Source organism: Plecotus auritus (assembly GCF_963455305.1).
Source record: "Plecotus auritus genome assembly, chromosome: 13".
Classification (NCBI taxonomy): Eukaryota; Metazoa; Chordata; class Mammalia; order Chiroptera; family Vespertilionidae; genus Plecotus; species Plecotus auritus.
Window position 1 is genome coordinate 10,054,416 of NC_137779.1, and position 15,511 is coordinate 10,069,926.

General features: G+C 58.3%; 1 protein-coding gene across 2 annotated transcripts in view; it reads left to right on the forward strand.

Annotated features, from left to right (window-relative positions):
- The first annotated feature begins 12,119 nt into the window (after positions 1-12,119).
- TBX5 (T-box transcription factor 5) overlaps positions 12,120-15,511 on the forward strand; it is a 40,320-nt gene continuing 36,928 nt past the window's right edge. Inside the window, exon 1 of one of the 2 annotated variants that reach the window (XM_080649701.1) lies at positions 12,120-12,319. The gene's annotated coding sequence lies outside the window, so the exon portion shown is untranslated. Of the gene's footprint in view, positions 12,320-13,947; positions 14,560-15,511 lie in introns of those variants that run through there. The other variant, XM_080649700.1, reaches the window with a different exon arrangement.

The window sequence follows — 15,511 nt, forward strand, 5'->3', positions numbered from 1 at the left end:
TGCGCACATGGAAAGCATCACAGAGGCGTGCATACATATCTGCTCATTTCTAGTTGCAGGTTAAATATCAATTACAGATCTCGGCCCGTGGTTGCACCAAATGAATCACAATAGCTAACAGTGATGGGTTACTCGCCTGGTACTTTCCCAGTATTATCTCATTCAAACCCTCGCAACAATTCTGTGAGGGCCACGATTATGATCCCCTTTGACACGTTGGAAAACGGACTCCTAGGAATGTCAGGCACTTGCCCGTTTGGACAGGATCTTCCTGGTGTAATGAAATGGTGGCCAGCAACATGAGGCTTTCCATTCTTAAAACTCTAAGTCCACCGCTTTCTTCCTTATCTAAGGCCGAGGTCTTCTCTCCCCATTGTGTCTGGCCAAAGTCCCACAGTAACTTCTGATTGGATAGAATTTGAACACGTGACTACTGTTGAACCAATCATGGTGGCTGGGGCTGGAATATGCTAATTGGCCATCTACTGGGTAATGAGAGTGAGGCGGGTTGATTCCCAGGGAAAATCAGGGTGCTGTAACTGGAGGAGGAAACGGACGCTGTCCACTGTGACAACTTGCGCTATGGAAACCCCCCCTTCGTGTTTCTCAGCAGGATCGCTCATCCTGCTTCACTAAACCCAGGTCTGTGTGTTTTTAGATTAACCAGGACATTGTTTCAGCCTAGACCGGGCCTTACAGGAATTTCCCTCACTTCTTGTCCTCTCCCGTTTCCATGGTTGGAAGTAGGAAGCACCCATCTATTTCTGATGCTTTAAAGAACCAACCTTTGAAATTAAAGTCAGGGCCTGAACTTTTGCAACTAAAGCCTTAAAACTCCTTTCCTTGGCCAAACCTGGAATGTGGGGATAGTCGGGGCTGGATTCAGCTCAAGGCTCTGTATCAGTTATCAACCGCCACGCTCCTGCTGTGTAACAAATAGCCACCAACACCACGGGCTACAGCAACAGCATTTATTTTTGCTAATTCGACTATGGGTTACTGGGAGGGTCTGCCAGTTGGGGCTTACCTAGGCGCTTGTGATCACCTGCAGGTCAGCCGAGCCATCTGCATGGCTTTTCTGTTCTTGGCTGGGCTTTCTTACTTATCCAAGCCTTTGGCTGGGACACCCCGGCTGACCCAGCTCTGTGTCCCCCTCCAGCAGGCTGGCCCAGCTGCACATGGAGAAAAGGAAGGATGAGAGAGTGGAAATGCACAATGTGTCAATTGGTTACGGTCCCATGGCCAAAGCAAGACACAGAGGCCAAGTTCGGAGTCACCTGGGAAGGGCCCCTCAAGGATGTGGGCATAAAGTAAAATGACAGAGAGGATATCATTTCTTTTGTTTGTTTGTTTGTTTGTTTGTTTGTTTGTTAATCCTCACCGAGAATATTTTTCCATTGATTTTCAGAGAGAGTGGAAGAGAGAGGGAAAGAGAGAGAGAAATATCAATGTGAGAGAAACACATTGATTGGTTGCCCCCTGCATGCGCCCCGACCAGGGCATGGGCCAGGGAGGAGCCTGCAACCGGGGTATGTGCCCTTGACCAGAATCGAACCCTGGGTCCTTCGGTCCACAGGCCGACACTCTGTCCACTGAGCCCAACTGATGAGGGCATGATATCATTTTTATTTCCCCTCATACCACCACCTGAGGCTGGTATTCTTATGAGACCCATTGTCCAGATTGAGACACTAACGCTGAGAGGGGTTAAGAGACTTGCTCAGTTTCCACTACCAGGAAGTGACAAGGTCTGGATTTAAACCTGTGGCAATGTCTGGGGGCTGCACCCCCACCCCCAGCTTCCTCTCTAAGCGGTTTCCACCCCAGTTCTTTGCTCTCTGCATAGCTGCTGGCCACAGGTTGGGTCTAGACCTGCTCTAAACATAATATAAGTATACAATACAAGAAAGTCCTTCTCTACAAGCCCCAGAGAGAGAAACAGCTCCCGAAAGGGCTCCTTTAAGCTGACTTTCCTCCGAGCTCCAGAAACCGCCCCTCCCACTGGAGCCCAGGTGCCCTCCCTGCCCCTGGGAGCCTCGGCCCAGGGGAACTGGGAGGCCAGGGGCCGGGCGGCAGGCCAGCGAGATCAGCTAGAAACAGCTCTTTCTTTTCTGCCGGTGACGGGTCCACACCCTGGGTGCATAAATTCTTTCTTTTATTTTTATTATTATTACAGCTCAGGGTCTAGCTTGGGCCATAAATGGATTTAAGAGGCTGCTAGAGTATAGAATTTAATATAGTTGGCACCATTAAATAGTGGCATAGCGAACCCACTTGGGGAAATCCGGACCCCTCCCTCCCCACCACCCCTCTTCCTCACCCCTCTCACCTCCCTCCTGATCCAAAGGCTTCCTGGAAAAGGTCTGGTGGGCCCATCCTCACTGGGAGGGGAGGGGGAGGGGAGGGGGGAGGCAGAGGGCAATAGGCCGGAAGGAAGAAGGCCAGGGAAGACATACCTTTCCCAGGGTGTCTGCAGCCCTGGGGGGGAGGGCACTGGGCAGATGCCCAATTAGGGACACTTGGGAGGTGGGACAGACCTTTCTAGATAAGCGTGGTTTTTATCGGCCTATAAAAATACTGCTTTCACTTACCTGCCCGCTCCTTCTCCAGGCTCCTGGGAACAAATGGAGGGGGACAAAAGAATGGCCTGGAGGGCAAGGGAGGGATGCCAGGGGCAGGGGGCACCTGGGGCAGGGACGGAGGAAGGGAGGAAGTAGCTCAGGCTTCGAGGCTCCCAAAGTCCAAAAGCTGCCGCAGGGTTTTGTTCTCTCCAAACCCATCGCCATTCAGACTTTTGCTCTAACGCAGTGGTCGGCAAACTCATTAGTCAAAAGAGCGGCAAACGGCGGCTTGCGAGCTGCATGTGGCTCTCGAGCCGCGGTTTGCCGCTGTTGACTAATGAGTTTGCCGACCACTGACCTAGACTCTCGATTCCAATAATTACAGGCTGTTGTTGTTCCTTGTGATTAAGCCCCCGCTAGAGCGGCAAACCGTGGCTCGCGAGCCACAGTTTGCCGACCACTGCTCTAACGTGATGCACGGACGGGCGAGTTCTGCAGCGTCGTGCCTTTCATTGACTCCTGATATATCTTTTGACTGTGTCTCCACATCTTGGGCTCTGAGTCCATCGGTTATAATACCTTTATGTTTTACTCAATAAATGTTTATCTAGTACTGACTATGTGAAAGGGACGAATGCCGTGTTTGGTTCAGTGGATAGAGCGTCGGCCCACGGGTGGACTGAAAGGTCCCAGGTTCCATTCTGGTCAAGGGCACGTACCTCGGTTGCAGGCTCGACCCTGGCCCTTGTCGGGGCATGTGCAGGAGGCAACCAATCGATGTGTCTCTCTCCTCTCTCACATCGATGTTTCTCTGTCTCTCCACCTCCCTTCCATTCTCTCTAAAGGTCAATGGAAAAAGCATTTGGGGGCTGGACTTGGCCAGTGGGCGGAAGGGTGGTGAACGCTGTGGAGGGGGGTGTCCAGCAATCGTGCAGTGTGGTCTGCATGGGGCAGAAGATGGGGTTCCAGTCCCAGGTCTGTTCTAAAGTCTTGGGGAACTTTGTCAGTTTCCTTCCCTGTCTGTCTCTGTGCCTCTAGACCTCAGTTTCCCCGTGTGTAAGATTAAAGAGTTGGACTAGTTGTTGCTGAGGCTCACTTGGGTCCTGCCCTGCGGGATGGGCCTGTGTCAAAGCCCAGGGGTGACAGGTGGCGAGGGGATGGGTTCTGGAAATGGCTTCTCCCTCGCCAGCTGCAAAAACACACACGTCCTTCCTCCTCCCGAACCGGTGACTCGCAGCCTGGGTGGGACTGTTGAATCGAGGGGTTCTCTCCAGGGGAACCTCACCATGCCATTGGTGAATCATTTCAGGCCGAGTGCGTCCGTGGGCCAGGCTGCAGGAGAGGAGATGTGAGGGTCCAAGGGGCCCGTGGACCCACTGACTGAACGCAGATCACCAAGGAGAGTTGTGAACTTGACCGTGCAGAGGAGCATGTGTGTGCATGCAGGTACACATGGCTCATGCGTGTGACTCAGGGTGAAGGCCTTTCATTGTGTGAGAGGCTTCCCGTGCGTGACTGTGGGCAGTGTGGCTGCTTGTGGTTGTGTGTGGCTGAGTGAATGCCTGCATATGGGCAGGTGTGAGCCTGTGGGCGGCTGTGTGACCGTGGTGTGTGTGTCTGACTCAGTGTGGCAGGTGGGTGTGTGTCTTTGTGACAATGAGTATGGGAGTGTGTGTGTGTGTGTGTGTGTGTGTGTGTGTGTGTGTGTGACAGTCAGTGAGTATGTGTACGTGCATGTGTGTGATGAGTATGGCCAGCGCCGTGTGCCACAAAATGACCACACTTACATATGTGGGGGATGGCCCTGATCGCCACACAACCAGGTGACTGTGCATGGCTGTGTGTGCCAAAAGTGACTCCCTAGTGGTTCTTGCTGCTTGACCCCCTTGGGGACAGAGGCTGTGACAGTGGTGTCAGCAAGGGCCCAGGGCCCAGGCCAGCCAGCTGCCTCCCAGCCCCCAGGGCACAGGTGGTGGGAATCAGAGCCCGGCTGCTTTCAGGCGGGGCTGGTGGGGGATGGGCTCAGCGGCCCAGTGAGAGCTGCTCCCCCTGGCCTCCCCCTGGTGTCCACACAGCCCGCCAGGCCCACGGACTTGGGGACAAGGCCGGAGGCTGTCTGGGAGTGAGGACGGCAGCACCTGATTGCTTGGGACGAACTTCCAAAAGTAAACGTGTTGAGGACCCGGAGACCACCTGTCCTGGGGCAGGTGCGCACGCACAGGATGCTGGGCAGTGGCTGGGTGTGCCTGTGCATTCACCGCCCCCTCCTTCACTCTGCCTCCTGTCAAGTGGGGATGGGGCCCTTTTCTTTTTTCCCATTTTATTGTGCATGGGTTTCGGGTGTGCACTTAGCGGTGAGACAGTCATACACTGTACACAGTGATTCCCCTGGCACCGGACACACTCAGGCAATGTTACTGACCTTCTTCCCTTGGTGTTCGCAGACTGTCAGGGGTGTGGGGGCTTCCCCGAGTGCTGGGGGCAGGGAGGGAGGGGGTTTCTTTTATGACGCTGTCGCCTCCACTCCCAGGCACCTTTCGCCCAGTTCCCAGGAAGTGACTGTGGAATTTGTTTCCAAATATAGAGCCCGGTGGCCTGGGAGCCTGTAGACAGCCCCCGTGGCCTCCCGTCTGCAAGGCACGACTTCGGCTGCTTTCCTGGAGGCCGGCCGCGGGTGCTCGCGTGGAGCTGTCGGTGAAATAATAATCATAAAAGCGGCTAATAAAAGTAGAGGGGAGTTGAACACGGGGTTATGAGCCCAGGGCACGTCTGACCTGTGGTGGCTGCCCTGACGCACACAGGCATTCCATAGCCCGACACGGACCCACACAGGCCCGAACCACACACGCGGGCTCATATGTACAGCGCAGACTCGCGGATGTTTTTGCATAAGGAGGCGCACAGGAACATCCACAGCTATTTTAAATGCTCGCTCTCGAGGAAGGACACACACTGACATGCACACAGACTCCCACACAGCAGAGGGGCACCCCAAGTCCCTGCTCAGAGGGCACACTGGCACCACAGTGGCTGGAGGACAGTGTGAACTTATAAATGTGTTTTATTCATTTCAGAAGAAGGGAGAGGGGGATGGAGACATCAGTGAGGAGAGAGAATCACTGACCAGCTGCCTCCTACACGCCCCACGCTGGGGATCAAGCCTGCGACCTGGACATGTGCCCTGACCGGGAATTGAACTGTGACCTCCTGGTTCGTAGGTTGACGCTCAACCACTGAGCCACGCCCACCGGGCGACAGAGTCATATTGAGCCACATAGAAGGAGTCACACAGCCGCCTCTCTGCCTCTCCGGGTGCTGAGCAGGACTTGGAGTGAGTCACAGGGTGGAGACTGGGGATGGGGATGGGGAATGCGTGGTCCTGAGCTTGGATTGGGTGCTGTGGGTCAGGCACCACTGCTGGGCCCCGCACTCACCAGGGCGCACCAGGAAATCGGGCCCTGGGCAGAGCTGCTGTTGGTGAGCTGGAGCCAGAAGAAAGCCCCCAAAACAGAATCTGGTGTCCTGGCCCGAGTCCTGGGGGAGAAGGTGTGGAGGCCCCTGGTGAGTCTGGAGATGGGGCAGCCTTAGAGGAAGCACATTTTTGCATGGGGGTGGGAGCGGGGGGTGGGAGCGGGGGATGGGAGTCGGGAAGAATCAACCCCTAGAAGACCAGCGCTGGCTGGTCCCTGGTAGAGGAAACTGAAGAGAGGAAGTGAAAGAGCGGGGACCCCTGGAGCCTCCCTTTGGGACCCTACTCCCAGGTTTGGATCTCAGAGTCCCCACCTTCCCTTCTTAACCTGGACTGTGGCAGCCAGCGCCGCACCAGGAGCCAGCGTGGGAGAGGTGTGCCCTGCTGCTGGGACAAACAAGCAACAGGAAGAAGAATCTAGAAGAGGGACAACAAGAGAACGTGACTGCGAGTCCTCAGGCCCGGCGCCAGGCACAGGTCCCGCTGGGTCCCCAGCCTACGGGCTCTGGGACCTCCCTGAGGCCCACCACTGGGACCTTGAGGCAGCGGGACTCCACCGGCTCAGGAAGCGCATCCCATCAGGGCTGGAGGGCGGCGCCCGGCCTGCTCCCTCCACCCTGAGAACCCAGAGTCTGGGAAACTGCGCCCAGGACCCCGCAGGCCATCCATCCCACTGAGGCCTCTACACCTCCCAGCGTTGACCCTAGCAGGCTGAGCCCACAGCCAGCTGCCCACCCCATGGGGAAGTGCCGGGGCTCCCTTTCAGCCTCTACCTGCAGACACACAGCCTAGGGGATGGGGAGCCGCTGGGCGCACCTCCGGCAGAGGCTGTGTGACTAGTAAGTCCTCGCCCTCTCTGAGCCACATGAGTGAGTGGAACCTGCGGCAACAGCTCGGGCCTGCCAGAACGTTAGCTGTTATTGCGCCTCCAATGCCAACTGGTTTTTGAGCCTCAAATGCTCACATTCTCTGTGTGGCTGTGTAGACACCGACGGGGCTCTTCTGAGAATATGAATGCGAGGTACTGGGGAGGGAAGGAGACGGGTCTTGAGGTGGAGGGAACCTCTGTAGGCTGTGGGGCAGCACAGGCCAGCCCGGGGCTTTGGGGGGCTGAGGGGGCCCAGTGGAAGCAGAGGGAAGGAGGCTAAGAGCTGTCTTTCTTGGCCAGCCTGGAGACGAATGGGGTACAGATGAAACCCGGGGTAGGCCCCCAAAAGAGGAGTCACTCCCACCCCATGGCCAAAGGCCTCTGCAGCACCCAGGCCAGGACCCCTTCTTTCCCCCTCACTCGCACCCTCCATCCCTGCCGCGCTGGTCAGCCTGAGCTGCTCAGCACCCTGGTCCTGCTCAGAGCTCGCTGCCTCCAAAATGCCAATGGCATCAACCACTGTCCGTCCCCAGAGAAAGGGGCCTGTCCTCCTGGTTCAAGAAGAAGGAAGTGCGCCCCCAGTACCCTTCCAGTGCTCTTTCTATCGCAGCCTCCCGCGGACATGCTTTCTCTAGAAGGAAATGGAGGAGAATTTATTCTTTCCCGCAATAGACCTTGCAGACATGGACGATGCCAGCTTCCCTGCCGACCTTCCTCCTTCCCTTTAGGAGAGGTCATTCCAGGCAAGCTTGGATGGAGGGATGGGGAGCCTGGGGGCGGGCGGGCGGGGGTGGGCAGTCCGCGTGAAGAGATGCGGGGACTCTGCGTCGCGGGGAAGTGTCCCGCCCGCTGCTGCCTGCACCCGCCCCCACTCCCAGGTCAGTGCCCTGAACTCTAGGTGGGGCTTTCTCTCAGGATCCGAACCTCCCTCAGAGATGGTACTAAATCTCCATTTTCTCCTCCGCTGAAAAAAGAGGGGATTTTTCTGCCCCCGCCTCGTGGAAGCTACTTCGGGGGGCCTCGGGACAGTCCGGAGCCCCGGGGACAGCGCCTTGCAGGCCTCAGGACGCGAGGCAAACATGCGCGCTGGTCCCCGGGGTGCCCGGTTGCTGTTCGACGGGGCTCCTGGGTTGCCATGGTGACCAGCAAACCCAGGGCCCTCCCGGAAACATCGCCAGGAGCTTTTCCACCAGGAACCTCTGTCCGCTGCACCCCAGTGTTTCCCGGGTGTGACTGTGGCCGGGGAGCGCGCGTCTCCGGTCCCCCTGCTCCGGACCCTTCTGTCGCAGCTGCCCCCGCAGGACGGAAACCCCGCACGCGGAGGCCAGAGGAGGCCCGAGGCGGGCGCTCCCGCCCCGGGCTGAAAGGGAAGAAAAATTAGAGGTCTCGACCAAGCAATCGTTTTGGTGACCGATCCCTCCAGTTTGGGGTTTGGCCGCCCTCCGCACCCGCACCCCCACCCGCCTCCCTTCACCTCCTTAACGTCATTACTAGAGTTTTCACTCGCAGCTCCAGGAGGGCTGGCTGCCTCCATCCGCCCCCTTCCCCGAGCGCAGGGCTCCTCGGCTGGGCCTGCAGCTTCCTAACCAGCAAGTTTCTCCCCAAAGAGAGGGTGCGGGGTGCGTGTCAGCGGCAGGTTAAGCTGGCGATTCCAATGCCAATACAACAGTTTGCTGGGCTCTCTCGACCCAGGGAGGCCCAAGTCCGAAAAGCCTGGGCAGATGGCGTGAATTTCCCAAACCTCGGGGCTGGCCCGCTGTGGCCATGAATGCCCCGAGTCCGTGGTTCCTGGGGAGACAGGGAGCTGCGCTGGCTCACAGGGGCACCGAGCCTCGCCACCCGACCTCCTTTGTTTTCTTTGCTGCTCCGAGTTCTGACTCTGCGGTGTAGACAGAAAGGAACCATTGCCCCCAACCCCCTTACACAAAGCGCTTTATGAAACATCGGATCGAATTCTCCCCGGTGGGGACGCCTCGCTCGCTCGCAGGCTGGGGCTGGCTGGAAGGGGGCCGGCGAGCAGCCAGAACTGGAGGCGCAGTTTCATCTCTGGTTTTGAATCCGGCCCTTTGAGCAAGCTTAACACGTGTGGATTTAATTTCCCTCTCTTTCTTGCTCTCTTTCCCCCCCCCCAACCCCTCCTTATGAGGGAACAAGAAAAATAGTCTGCCGTGTCGACAGCGCGACACCGTTCCCTTTGCCAAAGAAAATTTGTCTTTCCAGAGCCCCGAGAGCAGCGGGCTCCCAAGTTTCCATTGCACCCTCCTGTTGAGGGAGGGGGTCTCCAGACAGGCCCCCGCCTGCACCCCAGACCTGGAGTCTCTATCACCCGGGTCACAGCCTGGAATTCTGTGTGTTCCCCCACACCTTGGAGGCCTTGGGGATGTGCTGGCCACGCAGACCTGGTGGCTACACCCTGAGGTCTTTCTAGAGGTTCTGGGCAGTAGATATGGCCGGAGTTCTCAGGCTCAGCTCAGCACACAGGATGCGCGGCTCCCCGCTCTCTCAGCTCAAGACCCGCACCCTTCTCCCCACCGGGGACCCCCAGATTGGAGGGGCAAGAGGAGCGCTCCGTTGCACCCCCAGCTCAGCTTGTTGGCGCCTCGCTATCTCCGCTGGGCCCCCCTGAACCATGTTCCGTTTCCATTTCTCATTTCATGAACTAGATCAAGGGACAAAAACCTCACCCGCCAAACTTGGGGAGCTGGAGGCACAGGAAACAACACCGACGTGCAGGATGCTCCGTACAATAAGTGGGAGTAATCATTGGTGGAAATATTGGGGGGAAATGGATATTAAAATAACACCCACAGCCAGTCTCCTTCTCAAATACATCCGGTCAGAAGGGGGGAAGTGAGGCACCGAATGAGACACTAGGAAGTCGGACACCGCAGCCCTGGAGAAAATATCAGAGAGCCAGATTTAACTAGGCAGGAGGGAAAGTGACCCCCTGAGAAACCAGGGAAATTCCCACCCTCAGTCTGACCCTCGCTTTCGAAAAATGAGTTGGTCAAAGTTTAGTTTTGTCATCATTTCTATTGTTGTTATTCAGATTAATTTTCCCAGCCCCGAGCGCACTTCTCCCTACTTCTCTCCTTCCGTGGAGACCTGAGTCAGGCAGGGGCCGGAGGGAGAGACACAGAGATGGGCGGATTCTTAAGCCAGTTCTCTTTGGAGAGAAAAGAAGACGGAACAAAACAAAACAAAAAACAGCTAGGCAAGACTAAAGGAAAAAAAAAGGCCAAGAGCAGCCGGTCCTCGATTTTGTTTTGGTTTTGACTTTTTAAGTAGGAACCCCCTTCTCCTGCCCACGGCAGTGTTAGAAGCAGGGCAGGGACACCGTGAAACGGGGAAAACAGATTTGGGGAGCAAAGGGAGCTTTGGGGTCAGGGAAACCCAGTCCTGGCCTGGAGGAAGGGATGTGAGCGTGGCAGCCTGTTCCAGTTACTGCCCAATGACGGGGGCAAAGAAGGAATATTCTCCCACCTCGCCCAAGTCTTTATTTCCCTCTCCCCGCGCGGCCTCCAGCGCTTGGCAAAGGGGCCTGGGCTGAGCCGGTGGGATCCTTTGTGAGTCTGCGGGGTGGTTTTGGGCCCCGCACCGGGGATTTGAGAGAAGGGAGTCGAATGGAAAGGAACTTGTCTCGCTCAGGGTTTCGCCTTCCCCTCGCAGCCCCCGCGGGACCCAGGCCTCGGTTTCCGGCCCACCTCGGCCCTGAGGTCAAATAGCAACTCATTTCCAGGCTTTGGGGCCTCGGGTTGCGCGCCCTTGGCATCTGGGAGCTACGCTGCACCCACGGGCCTCGGGTTGAGGAGAAGATAGTGATGAATAACTCGGGAAACGAAAGCGAAGCTCACGGAAGCCAGTGCGGCCTGGCCGAAGCGTGGGGCCACCGGCTCTGCTTGCTGGAAGCAACCGAGTGTGCGGCCGGCTGGCCCCGGCGCCCGCATCAGCCGCTGGGACCGACTGCACGCTCTCCCCGCGGGCCTGACCTCATTAGCTCCTTGGGGGGTTCAGTGACCGCGTTCCTGCACTTTTTGCCGCCGCTCCGGCCCCAGAAGAACCAGGCCTGGAGCCAGGCCAGGCTTCGGAAAGCCCGAGGGACTGGGGGCGCGCGAAAGCCGGGATCGAACCCCGAAGCTGGGGGCAAGTCCAGCTTGCAAAGTCCGGCTCCCTCGGGGCCCCTTGGCGGGGAACTTACCCTTCCAGAAGGCCGGCGCTTGCTCGCCGGCTCAGTGCTGGGCAGGCCTAGCTCTCCTCTCCCGCCGCCGGGGGCGTCTACGCAGTGCGATTCCCAACGAACCCCAGTGCGTTCCCAGCGGCGTGCAAAAAGCTCGCGCGCACCCTCCACGGGTCTGCGTAGAAGTTATGCCCATCGATGAGAACAGAAATAACAACAAACGTTATTACAAAACAAAATAGAGCTCCTCGTCCCTCTGCAGGCCCCGGAGCTATAATTTTTCTCTGCAGAAATAGCCTCTCTCCATGCCCACCCCTTCACCCCCTTGCACCCTGCCCCCCGCCCGGCAGCGCAGGGCCGACGCGCACCCCACAACTTAGCTAAAGGACCTTTCGCAGAATGGACTTTTTCTCAGCAAGAAACACGGAGGCTCCCGCTTTCTGTCTTCCTCCCAAGCCTCTGTGTCATTTCCCCTCCGCGATAGCCCAGTCATTGCTCCTAAGCTGGTCTGCAAGGGGACCCTGAGCTACCCCGTCCGGAACAGAACCAGCTACAGGGACGCCCAACATGCCCTTGCCTAGAGCTCCTCCTCAAAAAAATAATTTTTAAATAATTAGGAGACTCCCCTGCAAGAGACCTCGTCTCCCCTGGAACAGCCAGATTGCTTTCCAAGCGTGGGCTGAGGTGGGCTCCCACCTCCCTTCGTGAAAAGGCCCCCTCCCCCTCCCTAAGAAAATCGATCTTGGCTCAATTTGTGTCTGAAGTTCGCCACCCCCATTTCCCCAGAGGGCGCGGGGTTTGTTTATTTCTTTATTTATTCCCGTGGCCCAGGCGTCCGGGACTGGTGGCTGCGCAGACCCGCGGACTGATAGGCGAAGATGGAGAGAAATTAACCTCCCGCCACTGCCCCCCAGCCGAGCGTGACAGCGCGGACGGGTTGCGTGACTCGTGACGTCTCCAAGTCCTATAGGTGCAGCGGCTGGTGAGATAGCCGGTATCGCCTGGTTGCCTCTTTATTTTATTGGGGTATGCCTGGTAATAAACAGTAATATTTAATTTGTCGAAGACCACAAACCAACTTCGAGCTGGGAGGTACATGCTACTCTTGACAGACGCTGGAAGAAGGTTTGGCCTAAAAGGAATCTCTTTTGGGGGCCTTTTTCAAACTCTTCACTGAGCCCCCCACCCCAGTGAGGCGTCACTCCTGGCTTTTGCACCGGATAGAAGAGGTGGGATTTTTGGAGGTGAGTGTCGCCCTGGAAAGCTCTGGGGAGGAGGGGGGAATAGGTTCCTCTCGACTCTTCGCCTGCCCCCAGCCCCCCAAACTTCCCGCCCCAACTCCCTGCCGAATCCCCTCTCTCAGGTGCTAGCTCTCAGGGCCACAGGAGAGTGCATGCTCTTGCATTTTGCCTTCGGGTGTCACCTGGCAGGAATAGATTCCCCCTGGGGGCTTCAGAATCCCAATTTCGCTTGGTGGCCCGCACCATCTCCGAGCCAGCCAGGCGATGGCTTGGGGGAGTCCGGATTTTCCGTCTCCTGAGGGGCCGGCAGGTTATTTATGGGAATTTATTTTATCCGCAAATCTCGGAGAATTTACAGGGATTGAAGAGGTCTTTCTGGATTTCCCTTTCCCTTTGCCAGAGATGCAGACTATCAGCCTCAGCCTGAGGCCATGCTGTTTCCCCTTCGTTGGCCCGGGGGTCTCCTCCTCAGCCAGCCCCACGTCCTGGGAGCTGACACTTCGGAAGGGCGAGGGTGTTTTCACAAATAAATAAACAGCCTCGGTGAAAGGCTGTGTGCAAACAAACCTGGAAGGTGCAGTGGGACCTGGAGCAAGTGCTCGGCTGCTTTCCTCCCAGGCCGCCCCACCGCTAGGGCTGGACAATTCACTCTGGAATTCTGCGGCGACGTGTCAGGCCTGCCTTCCGTTCAGTCCCCGCGGCCACAGAGGATCGCCCGAGGGGCGGCTGGTCTCCGGGACATTTCTCCTTCCTGAATCCCTCTACCCAGACCTTGGCCTGCAGGTCCCCGTCGCTCATCAGAGCCCCACAAAAGAACAGGGTGAGGGGGTACAGGAGATGAGAACAGGAACCCTGACATTTATCCCAAGCACTTGTGCTCCAATCTGGGTCTGCTCAGACTAAGATACTGACTGTGTTTACGCTTCTATTGACCTCTTCAACTCGACCCTCAAAATAAAACATTTGGGGGGGGGCAGGGAGAAGAGCCAAGGGGAGATGAAAACCCCAGCCAGTCCCCAATGACTGTTTGATTATTTTAATAAAACTGGGCATTGCCTGTGTACACATCCAGCCAGGGAGGTCTGGTGGCCCTGGGGGTGGGGGCCAATGGTGATTTCTTGGCATCTTTGATCTCGACCCCCATCCCAACACACCTTCACCCTGCCTTCACCCCGGAGTCACTGAGAGTCTGGGTGATGAGTGGGGAGGGGGAGAGATGTCAGGGCGGCTAACTGCCGGCTGGGCCAGGCGGGGTCACGTAGCTCTCCCTCTTGAGGTCAGCGTTGGAAAGAGAACGCGGGTGAGGCTGCAGAGGAGGCGCCGGGCGTGTGTGCACGCGTCTTGCGTTTAGACTCCGCTCTCTGCACGGGCCCGCGGCACGGAGATGACTTCCCGGGCAGAAGCCGGCTGGTTTGCGATGATTTGTGCAGGAATTTTTGCAGCCACCGAGCCGCACTCAGAGCAGCAGAGATGGATGGACGCTGGGAAGGGGGTGGAGAGGAGGGGGTGATCTCCAGGTCTGGGTTTGAGAGTCGTGTTGTGATGTGAGTGTTCGGGAAATCTAATGGAAAATGTGGTTGGGGGAGGGAGTGGGAAGGGATAGGGAGGAGGAAGGAGGGAGGCAGAAGGGGGAGAGAGAGGGAGAGAGAGGGAGAGAGAGAGGGAGAGAGAGGAGCTAGTTGGATAGGCAATTCCAGTACTTTGTAAGCATCAAGGCAGCCCAACGTCACTGAGCTCAGCTGAGTCGGCTTGTATTTCTGAGAGAGAGAGAGAGAGAGAGAGAGAGAGAGAGAGAGAGAGAGAGAAGTATCTTACCTCGGATTCCGGAACTTTAACCCTGAAAGCGGCACTCAGAGAGGACTTGGACCATTCCCACGGCTTCCTCGGGTCTCCCCACTTTCCCTCCCTGGGGCTTCCAAGGAGGAGCAGGCCACGGGGCTTATCCTATTGAGCCCCCCGCCCCCCACGCTGCTGTTTTGCGTTATTTGGAGCCCTTCTGGCGCCCGACAGCTTGGGAGTCTTTAGGGGGAGAGCAGCGAGCGAGGAGGTGTGTGCTGGAAGTGGGCCGCGGCTGCCGAGGCTGCAGCGCCGGGTGCCCCTGTGCAGGCAGCACAGCCTCTAGTCTGCACGCAGTCCCCCGCGTCAGCCCGGAGCCACCATGCCGGCGCCCCCGCCTCCTCGCGGCCGGCTTCCCTGCTAGGAGCACCAGGGATGTGGTGAATGCACCGGCTTCACCGAGTGAGGTAACCTTGCCGGCGGCTGGCCCGGGAGGGAGCCCCCGGCGAGTGGGCTCAGGGAGGCGCGCCGGGCAGCACAGCAGCCGCGCCCTGGGTTCCGCAGAGTCCGTCCCGCAGAGGTTTCGCGGGGCCGGCGGCCGCGGCCGGGGGAGCGGGGTGGTTTCCGGGACGCGCGGCCTGGTTCTGTCAAACCGTATCTTGTTCGCCTCCGCCAGCCCCGAGCTCCAGGGATCCTGGCAAGGGCGCGGGGGTGGGATTATCCCCGCGGCCGGTGGTGCTGGGAGCGCACGTGGGTGACTCCAGCCCCGCTATCTTTTGTTGTGAGCAGACTGCGGGGCTCCCCTCACTGCCTCCTGAAAACCCCAGCGCGCGGGGAGGGAAGTTCTTGGGAGTGGGGCCTGGGCAGCTGTCCTCGGCCCGTTTCTGGGTCTCCGGTCGCTGCGGACGAGGATGGGATTTGGCTTTTGGTTCGAGAGGCCGCTGAGAGTGGAGGGGCATCCCTGGCGCCTCCTTCTGTCTTCCCGGGTTTCGAGGGGAGGGAGGAAATTCCTACTTGGGAGATCGGAAGGCGCTCAGAGCAGGAGGCCGGCTCACCGGGGCTGGAACAGCTCTGCAGCTGCTGTTTCGTGTGTTCCAGTCTCCTATGCCTGCAAGCCCGGGCCACTCTGCGCGTTGCGTGGGGCCGAGGCGGCCGATTCCACGCCCGAAGCCCGGGTTTCGCTGGGGCCCACGTTGCCCTCGCCAGTGCCGAGCTTGGGCCTGCACTTCCCGAGAGCCAGGCCCGGCTGAAGCTCGGAGAAGCTCCCTTCGGCCTGGCCGCTCGACAAAACGCCCGACCCCGGGCTGGAGAGCGGAGGAAGCCGGCGAACGCGCGCCCCGGGCGGCGGCAGAGCGCGGGCCGCCCGCACCCGGTAGCGCGACTCCCTCGGAACTGCGGCGCGGCGCTTCCCCGCCCGGC